General features: G+C 39.1%; 1 protein-coding gene and 1 non-coding gene across 2 annotated transcripts in view; one reads left to right on the top strand and one right to left on the bottom strand.

Annotated features, from left to right (window-relative positions):
- KCNH5 (potassium voltage-gated channel subfamily H member 5) overlaps nucleotides 1-25,814 on the bottom strand; it is a 2,144,936-nt gene that overhangs the window by 494,622 nt on the left and 1,624,500 nt on the right.
- LOC122805075 lies at nucleotides 8,689-8,879 on the top strand. The gene has a single exon (XR_006365298.1). It is a non-coding gene; the product is annotated as a U2 spliceosomal RNA (small nuclear RNA).

Genomic DNA, 25,814 nt, shown 5'->3' with positions numbered 1-25,814 from the left:
AGTAGACCAGACAGTATCCAGAACTTACTCAAGAGTCTTTTTAGTTCCAAAAAAGACAGGGGACTGGAGACCTATATTGGACCTCAGCACACTAAACAAATCTGTAAAGAAAGAGATGTTTTGGATGATCACGCTTCAGTCAATACTTCTCTTCATAGGGAAAGACAATGGGATGTGCTCGATAGATTTCCAGGATGCATACTACCATATAAAAATGGCCAGGCCATCTGGGGATCATCTGCGCTTCCGGCTGGGAGCCAATCATTACCAGTTTCGAGCCCTGCCCTTTGATCTCAGTACAGCCCCCCAGAGTGTTCACCAAATGCAAGGCAGTTGTCATGGGTCACCTGAGATGTTTAGGATTCCAGGTATTTCTGTACTTAGACGATTGGCTCCATACCGCCACCACCAGGCATCAACTTATTCAAGCCAGGGAGTCCATTATGTCACTCTGCAATCAGCTGGGCATTACAATAAATTCAGAAAAATCTGCCTTGTCGCCATCGCAGCATATCGTCTTTATCAGAGCAGAACTGGACACCACCACTACCACACTAAGACTTTCAGTAGAAACAGTCTTACTTCTCCATCAGCATGTCCGTATTCTAATATCCAAAAACAAAGCACCAGCATCAGAAGTTTTGAAATTGTTAGGTATGATGGCAGCAGCAGTTCTAGCCATACCACTAGGTTGTATGCACATGCGGATACTACAATGGCTGTTGTTCACTCAGTGGTCTTACCAAGAGCTTCCCATGTCTCACTTGATAATGATCACAAATTCCTGCAAAAAACGTCTTCAGTGGTGGTTGACCTCACTTCATGTTATGGTAGGACGCCCATTTGTGCTACCCCCTCCAGTGGCCACAGTGACCACGGACGCTTCCCTGATAGGGTGGGGGGGGGTATTTTCAGGGAAAGACAGCCCAAGGCACATGGGCCGATCAAAAGACACATTTGCATATCAATGTCCTAGAGATGAGAGCAGTACGTTTGGTGTTGCAGTACTTCCAGGACTCTCTTCCTCTGGGTACGATTACGATTCAGACGGACAACATCTCAGTGGTCTGGTATTTGAACAAACAAGGAGTAACCAGATCTTACCCCCTTTGTGGCGAGGCCCACAAAGTATGGCAGTGGGCTATTTCCACCCAGCGCTTTCTGTTAGCAACGCACATCCTGGGGAAATCCAACGTGATAGCACACAAGTTGAGCAGAGCAATTTTATTGCCTTGCAAGTGGTCCCTCAAGATGGAAATAGCGGAAAGGATATTCTGCAGGTGGGGCCAGCCTTGCTGCGATCTTTTTGCTAGTCACATGAACACCAAATGCAGAAGCTACTTTGCCCTGATTCCCCCTCCGGGAGAAGCCCCAAGGGACACACTCGTTCACAATTGGTCCCCTGGTCTCCTCTATGCATTCCCACCAATCCCGTTGATACCAAGGAATTACAGAAAGCCAAAGCCCTTGGAAGAACCATCATTCTAATAGCTCCCTATTGGCCTCATCAGATTTGGTTCCCCTTCCTTTGACTTCATCTTTTGGAGGTCCCCTGGATTCTGGACCCAGTTCCAGACCTTCTGAAGCATTATTCGGGGGAACTTCATCCCTCTCTGCAGTCCCTGAAGTTGACAGCTTGGCTGCTCCAATTCCCATCATAGCCAGGTTCCATAATCTTTCCAAAGAGATGAAGCAAATTCTCCTATCATCTCATAAATCCTCTACGAGGAAGCTGTACCTCAGCAAATGGAAAGAATTTTCTATATGGGCCTCTAAAAACAATATTGATCCTTACCAAGCCCCTATGGCCTCTATTCTAATAGATTTCTTAACCATGATTTTCAATAAAGGAGCTGCAGCAGCAACAGTCCGCATTCACCTAGCTGCCATTTCTAACTTTCATCTGGGATTTGAAGGACTTAATATTATTTCACACAAATTATCCAAAGCCTTTCTCAAAGGAACCTTTCATATTAGACCACCTGTGAAATCTCCCTATTCTCCATAAAATTTAAATTTTATGCTTTCCCGCATAATTCTTCTGTCATTTGAACCAGCTTCCTCATGTGACCTCAAATTTTTGTCATGGAAAACCATCTTTTTAGTGGATATTACTTCTGCCCGCAGAGTGTCAGAGCTTCAAGCCTTATCCATTAAGCCCCCCTATTTGTTTTTCCATGATGACAGAGTCTCACTTCGAACAAACCCCTCTTTCTTACCCAACATTTGCTACATGGACAGTTAGAAGATATCTGATTACAATTTCACATATGTCTGCTAGCTATAACTCTTCAAATCTGAAATCTGCATGATGTCAAAGATAAGTAAAGGTAGGTAGTAATTCTTTAAAAGACTTAAGAAGTTGTCTGTATTCTTGGAAACACATTTCTTCTTTGTGATCTTTATGCAATAGTTCAAAACCTAATTTAAGGAGTTGGCATCCTTTTCTGAGTAGTGTGACAAAAAAGTTTACTCTTTCAAGATTTGCAATTGCCAGGAAACAAATTGCAGAAAGAGAAAAGGAATGATAATTGCATGTGTGCTTACATTTTTAATCCACTGCCATTAATTACAGTCAATCAATCTGTCAGAAAAGAAAAAACATAAAGCTATAACATCACTGATCAAGATATTAGAACCCATACATTCTCAGTATAATACCTTACAAAATGTACTTGAATGCTACTCTTTAGCATGGGTGATGGGTTGCCTACTTCTGTTCTAAATTTTCATTAGGTATCATAGGCTGTTTATAATAACTGTTGTACTGAAGGGTTGAAAAAAAGTAGTATTCCTTTAAAGACAAATTGTAGACTTCTGGAATAAACAGTAGAAATTTTACTGATGTAGTTTTGCTCTGTCATATTTAATCCCATGAAAATTACAATGAAAGAAAACGGTGTTTGCACTACAAGATACAACTGATTACCCAAAATAATAAATTACTTTAGTGCCCTTTAGACTGCTAATTACAGTAACTAGTGCTTAAAATGTTGAATAGGACTCAAGGTTACCATAACCATTTAAAGTACTTCCCACATCTGAGATAAAGCCCAACAGATTCCACTCTATGTTTTTAATTAAATAATCAGCTCCAATGCCTACACAGCTTGGAAATAACAAAAAATATACCAAGCCAAACATTTTTTCTTGGATCTTTCAACAAGTTTGGGGTTCTTAGATTTAATTACTTTAATGACAGCACATCATTAGCAAATTCATTTTCATCTTAATAGTATTTTTAAGTGTTGTGGAGACATTTTTATTTCTTAAGGGCAGTTTCATGACCACCAGCAGTCCTGATATTTTTCACTTTTATTTTGTGACTAAATACAGGTAGAACTCCTGGGCAATGCTTTATACTGGGCTTTTGCTTCAGTGTTAGAAACAAGTAATCCAGTTCTGGTCAATAAGCAAACTTCATTACTTATAAGAAAGCATTAGGAATGTAGTCCTCATACTCCTGGTATATGAAGATGTCTCCTCTTTTCCTATAATTCACAGCATTTTGACATATTTGATGTCAGTCTGTATGCTCAGTGCAGGATGGCAGTGCCAGATACAAATCATCAAAACTGTAGCAAGAGCTTTATCTCCAACAAACATAGGTTCATAAGTTTACAGGTATACACTAGGCTAACAACCAAAAGGGCCTTTACAAGCCTAGCTGTGCAACCCAACCCACTTCTGTCCCTATGTTTCATGGGTGTTTATTAGGAGGCAGTATGTTAGGAAGTTTTTAGAGGTTATGTAGGTGGGGTTTGTGGTAGTTTGGGCATTACTGTCTGCCTCTGTCTATCAGAGACATTGGGAATAAACCCAGGTGACTTTCCAACTTCACATCCATTGGTCAAGGTTACACTTAAATAGGGTTAGTAAGGGACTCTGCTTCACATGGATGGGGAGCCTGTTACAGAGCATGGAGACCCTGTGAGACACATATCTGTTTTACCAACATGTATTATTTATGTCACAAGCAAAATGTAAATCCTTGAATCTAGTGGTTCTGATGTTATTCATTTTGGGGATATGCAAAGGATCCATTAGAGCTGGATCTGAGGAATTCTTTTATGCCAGGCATAGATCACCTCTTAGTAACCTGTAGGAGTCTGAGTATAGAGATCGGGCTTTATGGCGATCCATATTGGACAATGTGCTTATGACATGGATTCTCCTTTTAAGAAACCTTTGTGGGCATTCCAACTGTTGCATATGTCTGGTCAGATACATACCAAAGGGGCCATTATACTCAATAATGGGTCTGATAAGGACTGAATAAAGTGGCACTATGACTTCCTTGGACCTGGATGCCACAACCTTACTTATACGTTGGGCAACATAGAATGATTCCCTTACTACCTTGGCCACATGTTGTTGAAAAACCACACTGCTGTCTACATATGTTCCCAGTTCCATGACTACTGGGTCAACTCTTACAGGTGTTGATGAGTAATTAGCCTTTGCAACAGTTTTCCCAGAAAGCACTATAATGCATTTCTTGACACTGAGTTTTAATCCATGATTTTGGCACCACTTATGTGTCTGTGTTATACCCTCTTGTGAGATGCTTGTGTCATGGGGGAATCTGTGATAGCTCCCACTTTGCAGTCATCTGTGAACTTGGTTAACCAAAAGCCTTTAACATTATCCTTTACTTCCAAGAAGTAGATGCCAAATAGGAGTGGTCACAGCAAGGAGACCTGAGGTACCCCACTGGTGAATGGTCTCTTAGTGAAATTGGTCTCACCAATCCTGACTTCCTGGGTCCTGCCTGTGAGACAGCTGGCAATCTAGTGAATTATGTAGAGGTTTTTGACCAGATCAATAATTTTGTCAACTATACCCAAGTGGGGTATTAAATTGAATGGCTTAACTAGGTCCAGGTAGGCAGCATGTACTTTTTCCCCACATCTTTTACCTAGATGACCTTCTCAATGAAGTCCGCCAAATTTAGTAGACATGATTTTTTGAACTAAAACGGAATCCAGAGACCCCTTCCACCCAATGTGTCTTTAGAAATTTCTTTAGGACAAACTACCTACTTTTAAGTGATACATTCCCACCAAACACAGTTAACTCCACTGAGTATGCAGAAATATATATTATATCAGCATACAAACAGATGCAAAGATGCAGCTGTACCACATAGAAACAAGTGCTGGGAAACTCCAGAAACAAACCCACATGGTGGAACCATAATATCAACACGTTTTATAATAAAAGGAAAATAATTTTGACAAAAGTAAAAAGTAATTCCCAAAGTGTTAGAGACCTTCTCACTGAAATACAGAAAGAATTCAAGAACGTAATAAAATCTACCAAAGCTAAGTTTGAGTCCTAAGCCAAAGACAATCGCAAGGCATTTTTTAGTTATGATTGTAATCTCAAAAGCACAACATAGCAATGTGATGTGCTGATTCTGAACAATGTTACCTACACTGAGGCAACTAGGGAGGTTGCCATATTGGTTAAGGTAATTAAAGATTGTGATAGCAGCAAAATCACATCACAGAAACAGTAGCAAATAGCAGCAAAACTTGAAATGAAATGATAGCAGACTTTCACCAGATATGAGCGGCTAAAGACTACCGGCACAGACTGCGTTTTCGTTCAAACCAGTCTCGTTTATGTATTAAAGAGCGCCCTTCCCACCTGTTAACTTCATTAATATCTCTGCTTGCACTGTTGCTATTTCTGACTACTGTTGTTAACTGTTTGTGATTATGCTGATCTCACAATCTTTAACTGGTGTTTGTGTTTGAAAGCTACCGGGGCACACTTTTCTACTTTTATTGGTTGGTTTCGAGTGCCTGCGCCTTGTTTTTTGGATATTGGTTAAGGTGTTTACCTTACAGACACAAGATGCAAGGTTTGATTCCGAGATGGAGTAATTGACTAGGCTTAAAATTCATAAGGGCAGTTAGCCTAGTACCAATCTATGATGTAGCCTAACCTACTGGATGATACATTTAGATCAATCTTTACCCCTCTCTCCCTCATCAGTGCCTCAAGATATACCTGAAACTGCCTCACTTCCAGCTATCACACAAGACCAAGTCTTAAAGTACTATCAAAAGCTTAAAATTCTGCATTGATGGGTCCTGACAATATCCCTGGATGCATTTTAAGTAGCATGCAGCATGATTTAGCCACAGCCCTGACAACACTGTTTAATCTTAGCCTCCATACAGGTTTTGTACCACACGAATGGAGAACAGCTACAGTCACTCCCCTGCGTAAGGAAAGACCTTCCATGGACCCAGGCAATTACAGACCCATAAATGTGGCCAGCCGCTGATGCAAAGCTATGGAAAGACATATCATGGAATTAATTAATCAGGACATAGGAAACGTTTAAACCCTAGACATGTCTCAGTTTGGGTTTGTCAGGTCTTGCTATCTCAACCTAGTAGATTTTTTTGAGAAGGTCATCAAATCAATAGATGAAGGCAAAATGGTACACCACCACATACCTCAACCTGGCCAAAGATTTTGACACAATTTCCCACTCAGGCTTAGTAGAAAAGCTATATTAACTGCAAATAAACCCTTATGTCACCGGCTGGATTGCCAAATGGCTCACAGGATGCAAATAATCGAAATAGGGGACGTTACCTCCACAATGAGGCCAGTCATCAGTGTAGTCCCCCAGGGTTCTGTGCTGGGACCTCTCCTGTTTGGCATCTACTTTTCTGAAGTAAATGCCAATATCAAAGGGCTCTGACTAAGTTTGCAGATGACTACAAGCTAGGAGCACTCACTGAATCCCCAAATGACTTAGCCATCCAGCAGGAAATATCAGTTAAATAACTGATGCCAAAATCATGGACTCAAACTAAATGCCAAAAAATGCATTATTGTATCCTTTGGAAATTCATCTACCCCAGACAACTACTGAATTTACTATACACCCTTAAGAGGAGTCCCAGTTGTTTGGGATTTGGGCACAGATGCAGACAGTGACCTAACTTTTGATCAGCATGCGTCTATTGTTGTAAGAATGTCTTTCTTTATAACACAGCTTATAAAAAATGGAACTGTGTCTAGATCTAGGAATGTCATTGTTCTCCTTTACTCAGCCCTCATTAGTCCATTCATTGAACATAATACCTCCTTTAGCATGTATCTGTCCAGACACATGTAACAACTGCAGCACCCACAGCGATACCTTATTAAAAGGATACATGTACTATATGGACTAAATCAAAGCATTATCACTATACTCTGTATCCTACAGACTACTAAAACGTGACCTGTGTCTGGTACACAAAGCATCCTCTGACCCATTACTGATGGATTCATTGCACATCAGCAAGTCAAACAGCATAAAAAAATACTCAGCCTAGGGATCTAAACCTCTTCTGCAACATGAACAGATTGGTTTGGAGGGATAAGTATATCTCTAAGAGCATACCGCTGCTGTGAAACAGACTCCCCATCCACATAAAACAAAGTTCATCCTTGTCCATTTTCAAGCACAACTTAGATCTATGGATTTACCCAAGTACTGACCCCTCTACTACTAATGGACAGAAGCAGCACTTAAATACTTTGTCCCATGCATGGGTCCCCTCAAGTTATCTATGGTATAATACCAGTTATTCTCATTAGGGTTAATATATAGTTATCGACTATGGAATGGGTAAGGTCAATTTATAACCAACTGGAATGGGTTATTTCTAGCAAAAAAAAAAAAAGTGAAATTGGCTAGGGTTAAAATTGCCTACAAGGACTGCTAGCCTAGTACTTACCCATGAACCTATGGCTTTCCCTTTACAAACTTAAACTGGGCTGGGTCCAGTCTCTGAAGGTGGCCTGTGTCTTTGTTGATCATGATAAATTATGCCATCATTACATAGCTTTGCATATCAGAACAAACAGACTAATGGGGCTGTAGTTTCTGGGGTTGGCTGATGGTCCACCCTTAAGAGGTAGGATAACCATCATACCCTCTCCTGTGGATCTTTATAGGACTCTACAGCCTCTGAAAATATATGGCTTATAGTATGCTTATACAAAATCCATTTTTTGTGATATTTTCTCCTGGTCACTGCTAGAGGGCAAACAAGATTTGAATTAGTAGGGGAGTTGCATTATGGGTAGGGAAAAATGCCCATGAGCTCAGCTGAGGACCTTGAGCTGATGTAATGGCCAAGATGGATCCGACCAATCAGTGAGAATAAAGATGAGATTGACAGCATTACATCTTTATGTTACAGTTACTGGACAGTTTTGATCTACAAATTCAATTTCTGATGTAACTAATTTTATCATTACTTGTTTAACATTTATTCACAAGAAGGATACTGAATAGTATGTGTATATAATTCACTTTATTCTACTACTCTGCTCCTTATCCCCAGTTTTCTCAAATAACAGATGTAATCCAGAGGGCTCAAGTGAAGACGGTTATCCCACCTGTGACCCAGAAGGTGATAGGACAAATAAGAAACAGAGTACTAAGGATTAGCCCAGATAAAGTCAAGTCACTTTAGCTAGCAAATCTAGGAGACTCTCTCTCTCTCTCTCTGATACCCTCCCTATGGAGGAACAAAGATGCCTTGCTGAAGTTTCAAGTAGTTTACTCAGTTAAGTAGGTAGATGGACCGGTGTTCTTGTTCTATTCATGGTAGATGGATGAGTGTTCTTGTTCTACAGTAGGTAGACAAGTGTTCTTGTTCTAATGGTATCACTTCTCTGCCTTTTGACTAAGATCAAGTGTAGTATCTGTTCTTATCAGTTTAATATATGATATGTCCCTTATCTGGGGATTATATATTAAATTGATTTTTGGAGCAGGGAGATGGAATAGGGTCTTGCTCCATCCACTCTACTTATCGACCTGTTACTGCAGTACTTCTAGGAACAGTGCACCTTCCCCTGGGAAGGTTTACTAGAACAAGAACACTCATCAATCTACCTACTTAACTGAATAAACTACTTGAAACGTTAAAAAGACGTCTTTATTCCTCACACAGGAAGGGTATCAGAGAGAGAAAGTCTCCTGAATATGATAGGTAAAGTGACTTTATCTGGACAGTTTTCTTAAATATGTCATTTTGCTCATGTAAGAGCTGAAATATAACCTACATTATACTATCTATACACAGTCATCCTGGACTGGTTATTATAAGCTAGGAAAAAAAATAATTGAAGATGCAAATATAATGGTATATGCAGTATTTGATATTATGATTAAACACATTAAAATCAACTCAGAATCTAGTCACTTCTGGGAATACAGATTTGGCAAATAGTTGTGCATCACAGCATCCATTTCTCATCTAGTTATTAATTCTGTAAGAATCAAGTAACAAAAAGCATGAAAATGGAGCAGGATACAGGAATAAATAAAATTTATTAAGCGCTTTCATCAAATATTAGGATTGACTTCTTCAGAATACCCGACAGTCAGCAAGACCATCCTTTTATACATACAACAATTAAGCCATTGATTGAATACAATTGAATAATTTAATAGTTAAGCATACAAATGTTTAAAGACATAGACTCCCTTGTTTTCTGAATTGTTTCTTTACCAGTAAATTAAAATAATATAAGCCATTACTTAGTACCACCGTAAAAATGTATATATGTGGTAAATGTGTCTCCTAACATTAAATTACAAAAAAATGCCAGCTTGTAGGTATAATACAAAACTATCAACTGTTTTAGAGAAAATATGAACTTTACAACGGTTCCAAGGCATTTGCACTAAGGAAATCAGGGATTTAAATAGAGTGAATGACAATAGTAAACTGTACAATTTAGCTAAGGAGGAGACTGTATTTCTAACAACAGAGAGATCAGAGTCATGAAACCTGACAAGGGGGGTGGTTTAGTAGTCATGGATCAGGAAAGATACATTGACTGTATGCTAGAACATCTTGGTGATGGATGTGCACAAATATCACGCAATGAATTAAACATCGCATATAGTCTTCTAGACATGGTGCTTTCTGATTTATTTCTTAACAACCAGATGTCTGAAGAAGAACTGTTTTTTTTTGCACACAGAAACATCCATGGATCCCAACGATATTTGGGATCCCAAAAATTCACAAGAACATCTCCCACCCACCATTAAGGCCCACAGTGGATGCGAAAGGTTCCAGAACTATTAGTATTGCCAAATTTTTGGATCATAAATTAAAAAACTGTCTGAGTTCATTTTCCCATATTATAAAAGATTCTTGGGACTGTCTCAAAAAAATCAGACAAGAATTTTTTGACAGTAACATTATTTTTTTAACTATTGACATCAAAGATTTATTCAATGTCATCCCACATTCGGAAGGCATTGAATTGTTCTATGATTTTTTGTGCCAACAGACTACATTCTCCCATACCAGGATTCTTACACTTAGGACTTTAATGGAATTAGTCCTGGAAAACAGTTTCCTGATTTTTGAGGGACATCTTTTTAAGCAAAAATCAGGTATTGCTATGGGGGCGGCCTGCGCACCAGTTTTTGCTTATATTGTCCTGACACAATGGGAATTATCCCAAGTTTTCATACCTGAATGGATGACATACTGTTCATTCTATGGGCGGTACCTAGATGACATCCTTATTTTCTGGAGGGGGGACCAGGAGCAGTTGTCTGAATTCTTACTGTTTCTCAACTCCAGTACTACCTATCTGGAGTTTACCATGGTAACTCATATGGAATCCATTACTTACCTGGATATACAGATTTCCAAGGATCTGGAGATCAACCAGTTTTATTCTAACATCTTCAGGAAACCCACATACTCGAACACCCTTCTTCATTTTGACAGCGGACATCCCCTTCATCAAAAAAGATCCTTAATAAAAGGACAAGGGGTGAGATTGGCCCGCATGATCAGCAGAATTGACGACTTTTACAAGGAAAGCGATGTTTTATTGGGTATGTTAGTCAACAGGGGGTACCCTGAAGAATTTGTGATACCTTTACTTGAGGAAGTATGCAAAAAGAGAGTGGAAGGTTATTTCTACCCACTGTTGGGTTTGGACATTTCTAGACTCTGTGCACCCTCGGAAAGTAGGGTTTCGACAACTGCCCCACTTCAACATGGGTTTATTCTTACATACAACTTACAATTCCCTTTGATACGGGACATATTGGTGAGAAACTGTTTCATTCTTATGAGCAACGAGACCATAGGAGGGAAGGTGGGTGACTCCCCTGTTATAATATACAAAAAGGATTCCAGCATTCAGAACCTTTTGGAGTCCAGTGGTAAGATCACAAAACCTGGTATTGGGAAAATGACAAAATGTGGGCACTGCACTCAATGTAAATACATGTTAGAGCGCGACAGATTATTTAAAGGTTATGGATGGGTAAAAGTCAACCAGAACTGTAATTGTGCGAGTAAACAAGTAGTGTATGCTGCTATATGCCAGGTGTGTCTTGGGTTTTATATTGGCAAGACCAAAAATGCCCTCAGGACACGCGTTTATCAGCATACATATGATATAACTAAAGGCAACACCAAAAATGCCCTGGCAAAGCACATTAATACATTTCCAAACCACAATTTCAAGTTTAGGGTAGTAATGGATGAGAGAGGGGGACCCAGTGACTGGTTCCTTGAATTTAGAGAACTTATGTGGCAACTCAGAGTTAATGCCACTACTAGCCCAGGTTTGAATGATATGGTGTCCCTCACCAGTTATTTAAAACTTAAAGCAGACTTTTTTATTTTAATGAGGTGTACACTATGACCTTGTTTTTCATTTCTATGTAAGTTTTTATAGCACTGATATTAATTACTGTTTGTTCCAAGACATTTTGGGTTTTTATTGGACATATTTTATTGTATATATTGCTTGTTGCACAGATTTAGATATATGATGTTCATATTTTCTCTAAAACAGTTGATAGTTTTGTATTATACATACAAGCTGGCATTTTTTTGTAATTTAGTGTTAGGAGACACATTTACCACATATATACATTTTTTTCAGTGGTACTAAGTAATGGCTTATATTATTTTAATTTACTGGTAAAGAAACAATTCAGAAAACAAGGGAGTCTATGTCTTTAAACATTTGTATGTTTAATTATTCAATTATTCAATTGTATTCAATCAATGGCTTAATTGTATGTATAAAAGGATGGTCTTGCTGACTGTCGGGTATTCTGAAGAAGTCAATCCTAATATTTGACGAAAGCGCTTAATACATTTTATTTATTCCTGTATCCTGCTCCATTTTTGTGCTTTTTGTTACTTGGTGTTCTTCTACAAATTTCCGGATGGATTCCAGCACTCTGAGTGGAGGGGATACTAAAGGCACACACGAGGAATTAACCTCGGCTATTAACAAACTAACTGAACTCATTGGTGTATTCAACAATCAAATAGTCGGCTTGGGCAGCAAGCTTGAAGGTTTAACTGGCGATTTGAACCACCGTTCTTTGACTTTTACTTCCTCATCACAAGACTCCCTGTTCAGTATACAACCAGGGCAAGGCAGCCCAAAAAGCAAAGGGAACAGGACTGCCATGAACTCTAATGATGTTGCAGTACCTGGGACTTTCGCTTCAAACACAATTACAGGAACGCTGAGCCAAAGACATGAGAATTTGGGTCCTCGGTTAAATACAAGCAGTGATTTTAATCTAACCAAGTGGATTAAGAGGGACGTGACCGGGTTTCAACACACGGATACCGGAAACCTCAACCAAGGTACTGAAAGTTCCATTTTAAACAACCTTGAAAAGGATAGTTTGAAAATGAAGAAATTACAAATAGAAAACCAGTACCATAGGGAATGCTTGAAAAGGGAACAAGTTCCCAAAGGGTTAAGGTACTGGCATGTCCCTAATGGGATTTCAAATGGCTCTGAACTGCATAAAGTCTTGGTTTCACTATTTAACTGACAAGGTTGTGAGTTACTACAAGTTTTATTAAGGGACAATGAGAAGAAATTTGAACTGTTGCAAAACTCTGTGAGTAAACTAGATGCTTTGTTAAAAAATGACTGATTTTTGTAACAAACATAAGGAGTATAACACTGTGTTTTTTAACATAGATAAGAGTGTTGAGAAAATCAAGGTGAAAAAGAGTAAAAAACTAGATAGAGATGCCAAAGACTATGAAGCAGGTGTAGCCTACCTATTAGTTTCTAATGGAAATACTAACAATGTACTAATGCATAGCAATGTTAATAATGATGTTTTTGATGAACTTACTGATGACTTGCAACCCAGTGAAGACAACCACCCAGCTCCCATCCCTTTAGGTCAACCTCTAAGGAGATCGGAGAGGATCCAGAAACAAGGTTACACCCACCGGAGACAATCCAGTGTGGGTTTCCAGGGGGACCAACACCATTTACCCCAGAATTTTTCTGAGAGGGGGAGAGGGAGATGGGTGAATTGGCAACAGACAAGACAGGGCAAGTTTTAGACAACAACAGTGAGATTTCCATTATTTCTAAAGACCATCAGGACTTCAAAATTTATAATTTAAGTAACATAGATGTTACAAAAGATCGGGCAAACTTGTTTCAGAAGGGGTTACATTTTGTACCCTATAAGAAATTCAACATGGAAAAAACAATCCTTGACGTCATGCTTTATACTAGAAAGCTAAACCTGAGTGTCTATGTAAGTGAAACTGGGAATAGTTACCAGTTGGGTGCAAAAAAACAAGCACTTATAACCCCCCACTGCATCCCACTTTACAACTGTTCCAAGGCATTTGCACTAAGGAAATCAGGGATTTAAATAGGGTGAATGACAAAAGTAAACTGTACAATTTAACTAAGGAGGAGACTGTCCTTCTAGACAGTATTTCTAACAACAGACAGATCAGAGTCATGAAACCTGACAAGGGGGGTGGTTTAGTAGTCATGGATCAGGAAAGGTACATTGACTGTATGCTAGAACATCTTCTTGGTGATGGATATGCACAAATATCACGCAATTAATTAAACATCACATATAGTCATGTAGACACGGTGCTTTCTGATTTATTTCTTAACAACCAGATATCTGAAAAAGAACTGTTTTTTTGCACACAGAAATATCCATGGATCCCAATGATATTTGGGATCCCAAAAATCCACAAGAACATCTCCCACCCACCATTAAGGCCCATAGTGGATGCGGAAGGTTCCAAAATTATTAGTATTGCCAAATTTTTGGACCATAAGTTAAAAAACTGTCTGAGTTAATTTTCCCATATTATAAAAGATTCTTGGGACTGTCTCAAAAAAAAATCAGACAAGAATTTTTTGATAGTAACATTATTTTTTTAACTATTGACATCAAAGATTTATTCAATGTCATCCCACATTCGGAAGGCATTGAATTGTTCTATGATTTGTTGTGCCAACAGACTACATTCTCCCATACCAGGATTCTTACCCTTAGGACTTTAATGGAATTAGTCCTGGAAAACAGTTTCCTGATTTTTGAGGGACATCTTTTTAAGCAAAAATCAGGTATTGTTATGGGGGCGGCCTGTGCACCAGTTTTTGCTAATATTGTCCTGACACAATGGGAATTGTCCCAAGTTTTCACATCTGAATGGATTACATACTGTTCATTCTATGGGTGGTACCTAGATGACATCCTTATTTTCTGGAGGGGGGACCCGGAGCAGTTGTCTGAATTATTACTGTTTCTCAACTCCAGTACTACCTTTCTAGAGTTTACCATGGTAACTCATATGAAATCCATTAGTTACCTGGATATACAGATTTCCACGGATCTGGAGAACAACCAGTTTTATTCTAACATCTTCAGGAAACCCACATACTCGAACACCCTTCTTCATTTTGACAGCGGACATCCCCTTCATCAAAAAAGATCCTTAATAAAAGGACAATGGGTGAGATTGGCCCGCATGATCAGCAGAATTGACGACTTTTACAAGGAAAGGGATGTTTTATTGGTTATGTTAGTCAAAGGGGGTACCCTGAAAAATTTGTGATACCTTTACTTGAGGAAGTATGCAAAAAGAGAGTGGAAGGTTATTTCTATCCACTGTTGGGTTTGGACATTTCTAGACTCTGTGCACCCCCGGAAAGTTGGGTTTCGACAACTGCCCCATTTCAACATGGGCTTATTCTTACATACAACTTACAATTCCCTTTGATACGAGACATATTGATGAGAAACTGGTTCATTCTTATGAGCGACGAGACCATAGGAGGGAAGGTGGGTGACTCCCCTGTTATAATATACAAAAAGGATTCCAGCATTAAGAACCTTTTGGAGTCCAGTGGTATGATCACAAAACCTGGTATTGGGAAAAATGACAAAATGTGGGCATTGCACTCATTATAAATACATGTTAGAGTGTGACAGAAACTTTATTAAAGGTTATGGATGGGTAAAAGTCAACCAGAATTGTAATTGTGCGAGTAAACAAGTAGTGTATGCTGCTATATGCCAGGCGTGTCCTGGGTTTTATATTGGCAAGACCAAAAATGCCTTCAGGACACGCTTTTATCAGCATACATATGATATAACTAAAGGCAACACCAAAAATGCCCTGGCAAAGCACATTAATACATTTCCAAACCACAATTTCAAGTTTATCTTTCTGAAAAGGGTAGTAATGGATGAAAGAGGGGGACCCAGTGACTGGTTCCTTGAATTTAGAGAACTTATGTGGCAACTCAGAGTTAATGCCACTACTAGCCAAGGTTTGAACGATATGGTGTCCCTCACCAGTTATTTAAAACTTAAAGCAGACTTTTTATTTTAATGAGGTGTACACTATGACCTTGTTTTTTCATTTCTATGTAAGTTTTTATAGCACTGATATTAATTACTGTTTGTTCCAAGACATTTTGGGTTTTTATTGGACATATTTTATTGTATATATTGCTTGTTGCACAGATTTATACATATGACGTTCATATTTTCTCTAAAAACAGTTGATAGTTTTGTATTATACCTACAAGCTGGCATTTTTTGTAATTTAGTGTTAGGGGACACATTTACCACATATATACATTTTTTACAGTGGTACTAAGTAATGGCTTATATTATTTTAATTTACTGGTAAAGAAACAATTCAGAAAACAAGGGAGTCTATGCCTTAGACATTTGTATGCTTAATTATTCAATTATTCAATTGTATTCAATCAATGGCTTAATTGTTGTATGTATAAAAGGATGGTCTTGCTGACTGTCGGGTATTCTGAAGAAGTCAATCCTAATATTTGACGAAAGCGCTTAATAAATTTTATTTATTCCTGTATCCTGTTCCATTTTCCTGCTTTTTGTTACTTGGTGTTTTTCTACAAAATTCTGTAAGAATGATTGGCGCATCTGTTGTTTCTCAATGACTAAGGCATATCTACTGATAATATGGCACTGTATGTTGCAAAGATCATATACTGCCAAGCATGTTTTGAATGGTAAGTTCCCTGATATAGTGAGATACAACTCTATGACTCAGACTACCTGGGTATGATCAGTTGCCTGGAAATGGGTGGAGTGAAAGATGACGGGTAGGAATACGCAGATAATGCCAGCTCACTCATTCTTTGAGTACAGAGGAAGTCTGGTCTGTTGCAACACTGACTTTTGTGGTACAGTGGAAGTACAACATACAGCTCACATGCTGGGGAAGTTTCCTTTGATTTGCCAACCTGCACTGTGAAGCAGCCTTTTCAAACAGCATGCACAGAATGTGTATGTGAGCACTGGAGAGTAAAGACAAAGCATGCCTTTGTATGTGCACACTCCAGCCTCAAAAAGGTGGGAGAACTTAGGCCACTACCAGAAAATCATAACAGCTGGCTGTAAAATGGTTTTCCATAATCATCTCTCATTCTAATAGGAATGAATGGGTTGAATGGATCACTGAAAGACTAATGGCTGGCAGGCAGTGTAGAGAAGAAAACATGCCTGCTTTGATTCACGAGATACAGTTGTCTTAAGAAAACGGATTCATCCAGGACCACAGCTGCATTTCTTAACACTATAAAGGTATTCAGCCATCCTACTAATGAGCATTGCATGTTCTGAAAACAACAACACTTTAGTTTTCAGGAAACTAACTCATGTAGAGTGAATAGACAGCAGTGCCATACTCACAGAATATAACAGCACTGAAAATAAAATACGCCTTTATTCTGTACTCTCCAGGTTTATTAATATTGACATATAAAATTTCTTAACACATTTAATCTTATATTGCATACCTCTTATTGTTTCATAGTAATTAATATATTTCTCACTCATGAATACAAAAACATAAGACATTAATAATTTATGAGTTCCAACCACAACTAGCCTTGTGTTTTGTTTAATGCATTATGAATATTCTTTGTATTTTAGAGTAAGAGCATCTCCTGGATTACACAAGTAGTTAAAATAAATTTGAAATAAGGTGAAATGGTGCCAGTAGTTTTAATGCAATAAATATTAATCCACACATCTAGCAGCAACCATTTACTACATAAAGAAAAGTTCAGAGAGTCAAACTGTTTTGCAATTACAAGAAAAGGTAATATAATTGCTAATATGTGATACATCTCATTAAGTACTAATATAGTTCTGGCATGGCATTCTGCTAACATTTATTATTACAGCTGGAGGAGGTGGAAAATGTGCTAAGTTGTTAACACAAATTACATCCATTTAAATATGCATTTACTGTGAATTACTTTACAGCATGTGTTAGACGTGCTGCAAACCATATTTTCATGATATGTCTTTCAATGGGAGCTACTGAAGGGAACAAATCAAGGCAAATTGTAACTGATACAATAATAAAATGTGTAATAAAAAAGATCAACATCTTAGCAGAGTCAGGGGTTAAGGGTAAGCAGTTGGATTAAATAATATTTAGCAGTGAATGCCTATGATGTTTATTTGAAATTCAATTACTGACTCCAATGGGTAAAGAGAAGGGGCCCTGACTATGATCCAGATTACAAGGGTTCAGTTTGCAAGCTAGGCACTGGAGCATCTGGCTGGGAAAGGCAAAGAATGAAGAAATAGATTCTGATTGCCAGGGGTGAACGGACATCTGTGTGGGAACGTCACTCTCTTTAGAATACTTGGTGGAGCCTGGAGATAAGCAAAGTCATTTTTCTACAATGAAGTTGGGGCTGTTTGAGGTAGTATCACTCATACCAGTGAATAACAAACACTTATACCATCCCACTGCATGCCCACTTGGGGCTGGTTGAGGTAGCATTACTCATACCAGTGAATAACAAACACTTATACCATCCCACTGCATGCCCACTTGGGGCTGGTTGAGGTAGCATTACTCATACCAGTGAATAACAACCACTTATACCATCCCACTGCATGCCCACTTGGGGCTGTGTGAGGTAGTATTACTCATACCAGTGAATAACAAACACTTATACCATCCCACTGCATGCCCACTTGGGGCTGTGTGAGGTAGTATTACTCATACCAGTGAATAACAAACACTTATACCATCCCACTGCATGCCCACTTGGGGCTGTGTGAGGTAGTATTACTCATACCAGTGAATAACAAACACTTATACCATCCCACTGCATGCCCACTTGGGGCTGTGTGAAGTAGTATTACTCATACCAGTGAATAACAAACACTTATACCATCCCACTGCATGCCCACTTGGGGCTGTGTGAGGTAGTATTACTCATACCAGTGAATAACAAACACTTATACCATCCCACTGCATGCCCACTTGGGGCTGGTTGAGGTAGCATTACTCATACCAGTGAATAACAAACACTTATACCATCCCACTGCATGCCCACTTGGGGCTGTTTGAGGTAGTATTACTCATACCAGTGAATAACAAACACTTATACCATCCCACTGCATGCCCACTTGGGGCTGTGTGAGGTAGTATTACTCATACCAGTGAATAACAAACACTTATACCATCCCACTGCATGCCCACTTGGGGCTGTGTGAGGTAGTATTACTCATACCAGTGAATAACAAACACTTACACCATCCCACTGCATGCCCACTTGGGGCTGTGTGAGGTAGTATTACTCATACCAGTGAATAACAAACACTTATACCATCCCACTGCATGCCCAGACTTTGGGACCCTGCAGAGATGTACAGGAACATTAGGGCTTTAAAAAGTCATCTGGGATCATGTGAAGGATGAACAAACCATGGCTGTACAGTCTCCTTATAAAAGGAGATGAATGGGTGTTGGTGGCATAGTGATGGAAGGTCTTAGTAACAAAAAGCTAAAAAATTAAAACCTTGGAAAAAACACAGTTTTACATTTAAACAATGGGAAACCTTTTAATTAAATAACACCATAACCACAAACTTTAATTCGGAAAGTTCCGCTATTTTCAAACAGCTGGCAAACAACATAAAATGATCAGTACATACCTAACCCACATTTTAACCCATATTTATCGAAAATGCTAATAGTAGAACAACTGCTAATAATGAAACATACATACCTGCAACTACAACATACAAGCAATATAATGTTAAATTGTTAATAACACAGATGGCTGCAGTTAAGCTTGATTATACCAAGGTCATTGAAACTGCAAAACATAATAGTGCATAGCACTGCACAAACTGGCAGAGAAAGGGAAAACACTCACAGGGGATGTGATTCACAGATGAAAGTGATGTGGCCATACTATGGTAAAAACAGTGCAGAAAACAGCAAATGGCCACATAACGACATGCATACATACATATATGAATATAAATATTTCAGGCATGGGCAATAATGCCCTTCTAGTCTGCCAATATACAAACGGTTATTCCCATAATAAGTGTTTAGGTTGTTCTTAAAAATATCTAAGCTAATTGCTGCTTTAATGTAATTTGGCAGTCTATTCCATGCATCAGCTACTCTATCAGAGAAACAATTACTGTACTTCTCATTCCTATAGAATCTTCTCCATAGGTTATTTGATGATTCTCCACTACTTTTTGATAACCTCAAACATTTTCAGAGTTAGTTGTCTCTAAATACCCTATACACCTGAATACAGCCTCCTCTTTAATATATATATGAGACACTATTTTATTTTATTTATTTATTTTTTTTTTATTTAACATTTGTTGACCGGGAATGTCCGACTAGGTTCCACAGAGCCTGTTTTCAGCGGAGGTTCAGATATTTTAGTCTTTCATAATAACTTAAGTTTTCACATCCGTGAATGCCCTTGGTATACTTCTGTTGTATTCTTTCCAGTTTACTCATGCTTGTTTTCTTATAAGGCTTCCATATTCTACATAACCACCTCCACAAAGGTGGCACCCCCACTGAGTTCACTAATTACAGGCCAATTGCTATTCTCTCACCCATACAAAAAATACTTTCACAACTACTTGACCATCACCTAAAAAACAACCTTTTGTCCACATCATAACATGTTTTTTGACTAAAACATAGTACAACAGCTGTAGTTAGTTTTACAAACACAATTATTTTATTTTATTTATTTTATTTTACATTTGTTGACTGGGATAGTCCGACTGGATGCATGTCCATTTTCAGCGGAGGCCCAGGGAGAAAAGCTCCAAGGGTAAGCAGATACAGCATTACATAATACCAGCATTACATATTACAAACAGACTATTTACAGAGATTACATAAGTAAGCAAGTTAAACAAGTTCCACAGGTTAGAGTTAATCCTGAGCGCAAATCAGGATTAAATTAAATTACACAGTAAACTGGTTAACAGATTTTTACACATTCTAGAGAGAGTTAGCCAGGCTTGATACATTGACATAGCCAGTTAAGTGACAAATGTTGTTTGAGTCTAGTTTTAAATTGACCTAAGGTGGAAAGTAAGGTAATATCAGCTGGAAGAGAGTTCCAGGATCTACTTACAGAGTTTTCAAAGAGAGAGTCACGTTATGAATGTGTTATGAATTTTGCTAGTCTGAATTAGTAGTTTGTTAGAGGATCAAAGCGGTCTAGGATTGTTATAGGGGGTGATAATATTTTTAAGTGCAGGAGTATTGCCCGGATTATAGAGGATTTTATAGGCCATAATCAGTTGGTTATACTGGATTAGGCTGGGTAGTTCAAGCCACCCAAGCTGATTTAGATTGATGCAATGATGTGTCCTAAAAGGCAGCCCAGTGGCAAACCTGGCAATGTGGTTGTAGCAAATTGAGAGTTTGTTAAGGACAGTCTTGTTTAAATTCAAGAGTAGAGGGGATGCATACAGAAGGGTTGAAAGAAGGTGAGAGTGAGCTATGGCAATTTTAGCTGGACGGGTTAGGAAGGCTTTTATGCTGTAAAGTGACCCTAGTTTTTTATTGATGGTTTTGATAGTTTGGTTAACATGTAGATCAAACTTTAGATTATTGTCTATGATGACACCTAATAGTTTTGTAGAGGGGTCAGAGGAGATTATTGTGCCATCATTTGAATTTATGGTAAAGGTGAAAGCGGTAGACCTACGTGTTGGTGAAAATAACAGCATTTTAGTTTTTTGGGATTTAGGATCAGACGACGTTCAGAAAGCCAGTTTTCTATTGTATTAAAGGTGGTCTGGGTAGCTGACCATAACTCTATTGGAGATGTGGCTGAGCAAATCAGAGTAGAGTCATCAGCATATTGGATACAGCTGACTTTTGGGATGACAGTATAAAGGTCGTTAATGAAGATGGAGAACAGCAAGGTCCCAAGTATAGTGCCTTGTGGTACTCCAAGGGTGTTAGGTAGAAGGTTAGAGAGTTTGTTCTGCCAGAGGACAGCTTGCTGTCGACCATTCAGGTAGCATTGAAACAAGTGAAGGGCTCTAGTATCTAGACAGAATGTTTGCAGGGTGTGGATTAAAAGGTGGTGATCAACCATATTGAATGCCTTGGAAAGATCCAAGAAGAGGGCTGAGGATATATAATTATTGTTGTGATTATGGTTTATGGTGTTGGTAAAGGCTAGGAGGGCTGAAGTAGTGCTGTGATGAGGACAGAAGCCATGCTGAGTGTCTGCCATAAAGTGGTTCTGGATTAGGTGGTGCATGAGTTGTCTATGAATACATTTTTCCATAATCTTTGCAAGTGGAGAGAGAGTATAGCTATTGGCCTATAACTGGAGAATTCAGTAGAGCTGCCTCCTTTGTAAAGTGGGATTACATAGGATATTTTCCAGATGGTGGGAATTTTGGCTTCTTTTATGGTTTGATTGATTAGTATTGAGACGGAGTAAGCAATAGCATCAGCTGATTTTTGTAGGTACTCGTCAGGGAGTTGATCAGCAGAAAGTGTAGTGGGTTTTAATTTTTTGATCAAGGTATGGATAAGTGAAGTGGCGACTGGTTGGAAGCTGAATGTGAGTAGGTTTCCAGGGGTGCTACTTTCAGGACCAGGGGAGCTAGGAGGTAGTTGGCTAGCTAGGGCTTGAATTGTCTCAGTAAAGAATCGGTTAAAACTGTCAGAAACAGTGGTTTTATCAAATGTAGCAGCAGGGACTGGGGTTGAAGTTTGTGCAGAATGCAGTAGATTATTTAAACCTGCCCAAAACTTCTGAGGGTTATTTTGATTTACTGTCTGCAAATTACAGTAGTATTGTTTTTTGTCTTGTAAAATTGATTTTTTGGTTTTGTTCCTGGATTGCCTGTATTTAATGTGATCTTGGGGGTCTTTAGAAGAATGCCATAAAGCCCATGCTTTGATTCTAAGGGTAATTTTGAGTTTAGACTCTTTGGCAGGGTCAAAGTTTTTATTGTTTCTAACCTTTCTGAGTAAGGGTTGTTGGGAATTAATGGCTTTGTGCTTAATTACATATGTGAGAAGGTGATCGCTTAGGCCGTCAAGGAGGGTACCAGAGGTGTACAGTTGGGGGGTGACTATTTATGAGTACCCAGCCAAGTATGCTTTCTTTTTGGTTGGGTTTACCTATCCTGGTAGGGGTGGATATAATTTGTGTAAATGCATGCAGGTTAATATGTGTGGTTGGGGATTCTGAGGAACAGGTGCCCCAGTCTATGTTAAAGTCTCCAAGTAGTAGGGTTTCTTGGGGGTAATGATATGATAACCAGTGCAGGATATCTTCAAGTGTAGATATATTGTTACCTGGTGGAATGTACATACGGATATTAATGCATTTATTTTTATTAAGTTGCAATTTGGTGGCAAGAATCTCCGAGTTATTAATCTGAGGTAGTTGCATTACATCTATGGTGACATTCAACTCAGATTTATAGAGTACAGCTACCCACCCTCTTCCTCGAAGCACGATCCAGCCTGTGTATGTTGTACCCAGGTGGTAACACTTCATTGTCTTTAGTGTTAGGTTTTAACCAGGTTTCAGATAAACAGAGAATCTCAGGGGAGTGGACATCCAGAAGTGCATGCAATTCATGTACCTTGTTATTAATGCTTCTAATATTGAGATGACAGGCTAGGAGAGAGTTAGTTGGCCTATTAATTGTAGGTTTGTAGCTTAGATTGCAAGTAGAGGGGGTATGTGTATCTGAAGTGGGTGGGCCAGGGATGGGGTGAATATCACCACCAAGTATTAGGTTGAGTCTATACTTGGTGATGAACTTCAGGAATTTGTTTATTAGTTTGTAGTAGTATTTGGATCTACAGCTAATGTGCCTGGGGTTGAGATGTTGATACACTGAACAAGATGATGGATAGAATCTGGTACTGTAAGTATGACTGAAGGTGGGAGGATTTACAGCTGGGGTGATAGTATGGCCTTTTGGGACCTGAAATCCCGTGAGAAACTGGTTTTCATACAAGGTAAGGAGGTATGGTGCGAACAAGAGGGGTAGTAAAGAGGAGTATATCATTATCTGTGATTCAGCTAGTGAGTTAAGGAACTGTATTACCTGGTGATGCAACACCAGAAGATAGAGTGGTGAGGTAAAGGTACTGGAAGGGGGATGGGAGAATGCCAGATGAAAGCTAATAGGTGCTATTAAAATGTAGGTAGAAGAATGGGGGTGGGAGGAATTATCCCAGATGAAAGCAGATAGGATCTAGAAAGTGGGGGAGTGGCTATAGTACTAAAATTTAGAGGTACTGGGGGCGGGAGGGAATTGCGGGCAGGAAGGGGAGCAAAGAGAACCCAAGCTTAGTGAGGGTGAATGTAACGGGGCTATTGCAGTTTACATGGTTTCCTAAGGTGTCCTAAAGCTATAAGGTAAGTATTATAGCTCTTAATGTAAGAGTCACTTGACTTAAGTTACAGGAGAAGGAGGCAAACACTCAAGTAGAAAAAAAGAGCCCTATGGCTGACCAAAATGGTAACTTGCTTAATTACACAGCACTGTAAGTGAAAGCTTAACAAATGCTTTTTGTGTGCAACCTACTCTGCTTAAATGCTGAGAGAAACTGATTGCAGTCCTGTAGACACCTGTAGCCCACAAAGGTGGGCCATCTACAGACCCTGGAGACTACAGACCCATAAGTCTCACTACTCTTATATGTAAAGCCATGGAAAGAGTTATCATGGAGATGATCAACCAGCATAGAAACAATAGCCTACTTGTCTCATTCATCTTTCTTGATATGTCAAATACAGTTTCACACCAAAAACGTATTAATGAGCTAGCTGCCTTAAACCTTTCCCAGTCTGCCCTATCCTGGTTTGCCAGCTATCTATCTGACCAACAACAGGCAGTCAAATGGGAAAATAAATTTTCAACTCTTCTACCTGTCTCTGTGGGTGTACCTCAAGGTTCAATTCGTGGTCCATGCCTTTTTTCCATTTTTACAAACAAACTCTGTACAGCCACTCAGCTTGCAATCATAATCCAATATGCTGATGATTCCTCCCTTGCGTGAGCAGCTCCCACTCTTCCTGAACTCCTACAAAAAAAACAGCAATCCATCCTAGATATTGAAGAATACATTTCAGACTGTCAACTTATTCTCAACCCCAAATAAAACAAAACGCATGCTCTTTACCCCCCCAAAAAATAAAAAAAACTGACCAATATCCCCCTTTACAATCTACTCATCAAACAATACATTAACAGAGCCAGTAAATCACACTAAGCTCCTTGGTCTCATAATAGACAATGACCTTAAATTTGGCAAACACCTATCACTAATAATCAAAAAGGTCCACTTTAAGTTAAAGTCACTATACAGAATCAAGCCCTTCCTAACTGACACCACCAGACAGTCCATCTCCATAACACAATACTCTCCATACTCTTTAATGCCTCACCAGTATTTAAAAAGTATTTACAGACCTCCTAGCTGATAAATTCAGCTCCAACGTTACCCCTCTCAGGAAATATCATCAAACAAAACTCCCCCTACTATCACTAGGGAACAGGTCCTAAGACCAAGAACAATGCATTAATTGGCCCAGACAATATCCCAGGATGCCTTCTAAATGGCATGAAACATGACCTATCAGGGCCTCTGGAGATACTATTTAAATGTAGCCTCCAAACAGGCTTAATGCCTCATGAATGGGGAAAGGCAACAATCATCCCTCTGCACAAAGGTGGGCCATCTACAGACCCTGGAGACTAAAGACCCATAAGTCACACTACTTTTATATGTAAAGCCATGGAAAGAATTATCATGGAGATGATCATCAGAGATATAGTAAACCTCCAGACACTGGACCCGAACTAGTTTGGTTTCGTCAAGGGCAGAACATGCCTACTCAACCTGGTGAACTTCTTCAAGCAGGTCACCAAAGCAATGGATGAGGGCAAAGTCGTTCACACTGCCTGCCTTGACCTGGCCAAGGCATTTGACACAATAACCCACATGAGTACTGTTGACAAACTCAAGAGGTTAGGTACAAACCCCTATGTCACCCGGTGAATAGCCATGTGGCTCACAGACAGGACTCAGGAAGTTAGAATTGGGGAGTTCACCTCTACAAAGAGGCCAGTCACAAGTGGAGGCCCTCAGGGATCAGTCCTTGGA

The sequence above is a fragment of the Protopterus annectens genome, chromosome 6.part0, assembly GCF_019279795.1.
Source record: "Protopterus annectens isolate FY-2018-M chromosome 6.part0, PAN1.0, whole genome shotgun sequence".
In the NCBI taxonomy this organism is placed as follows: Eukaryota; Metazoa; Chordata; order Ceratodontiformes; family Protopteridae; genus Protopterus; species Protopterus annectens.
This window is presented reverse-complemented; position numbering and strand designations above follow the sequence as displayed.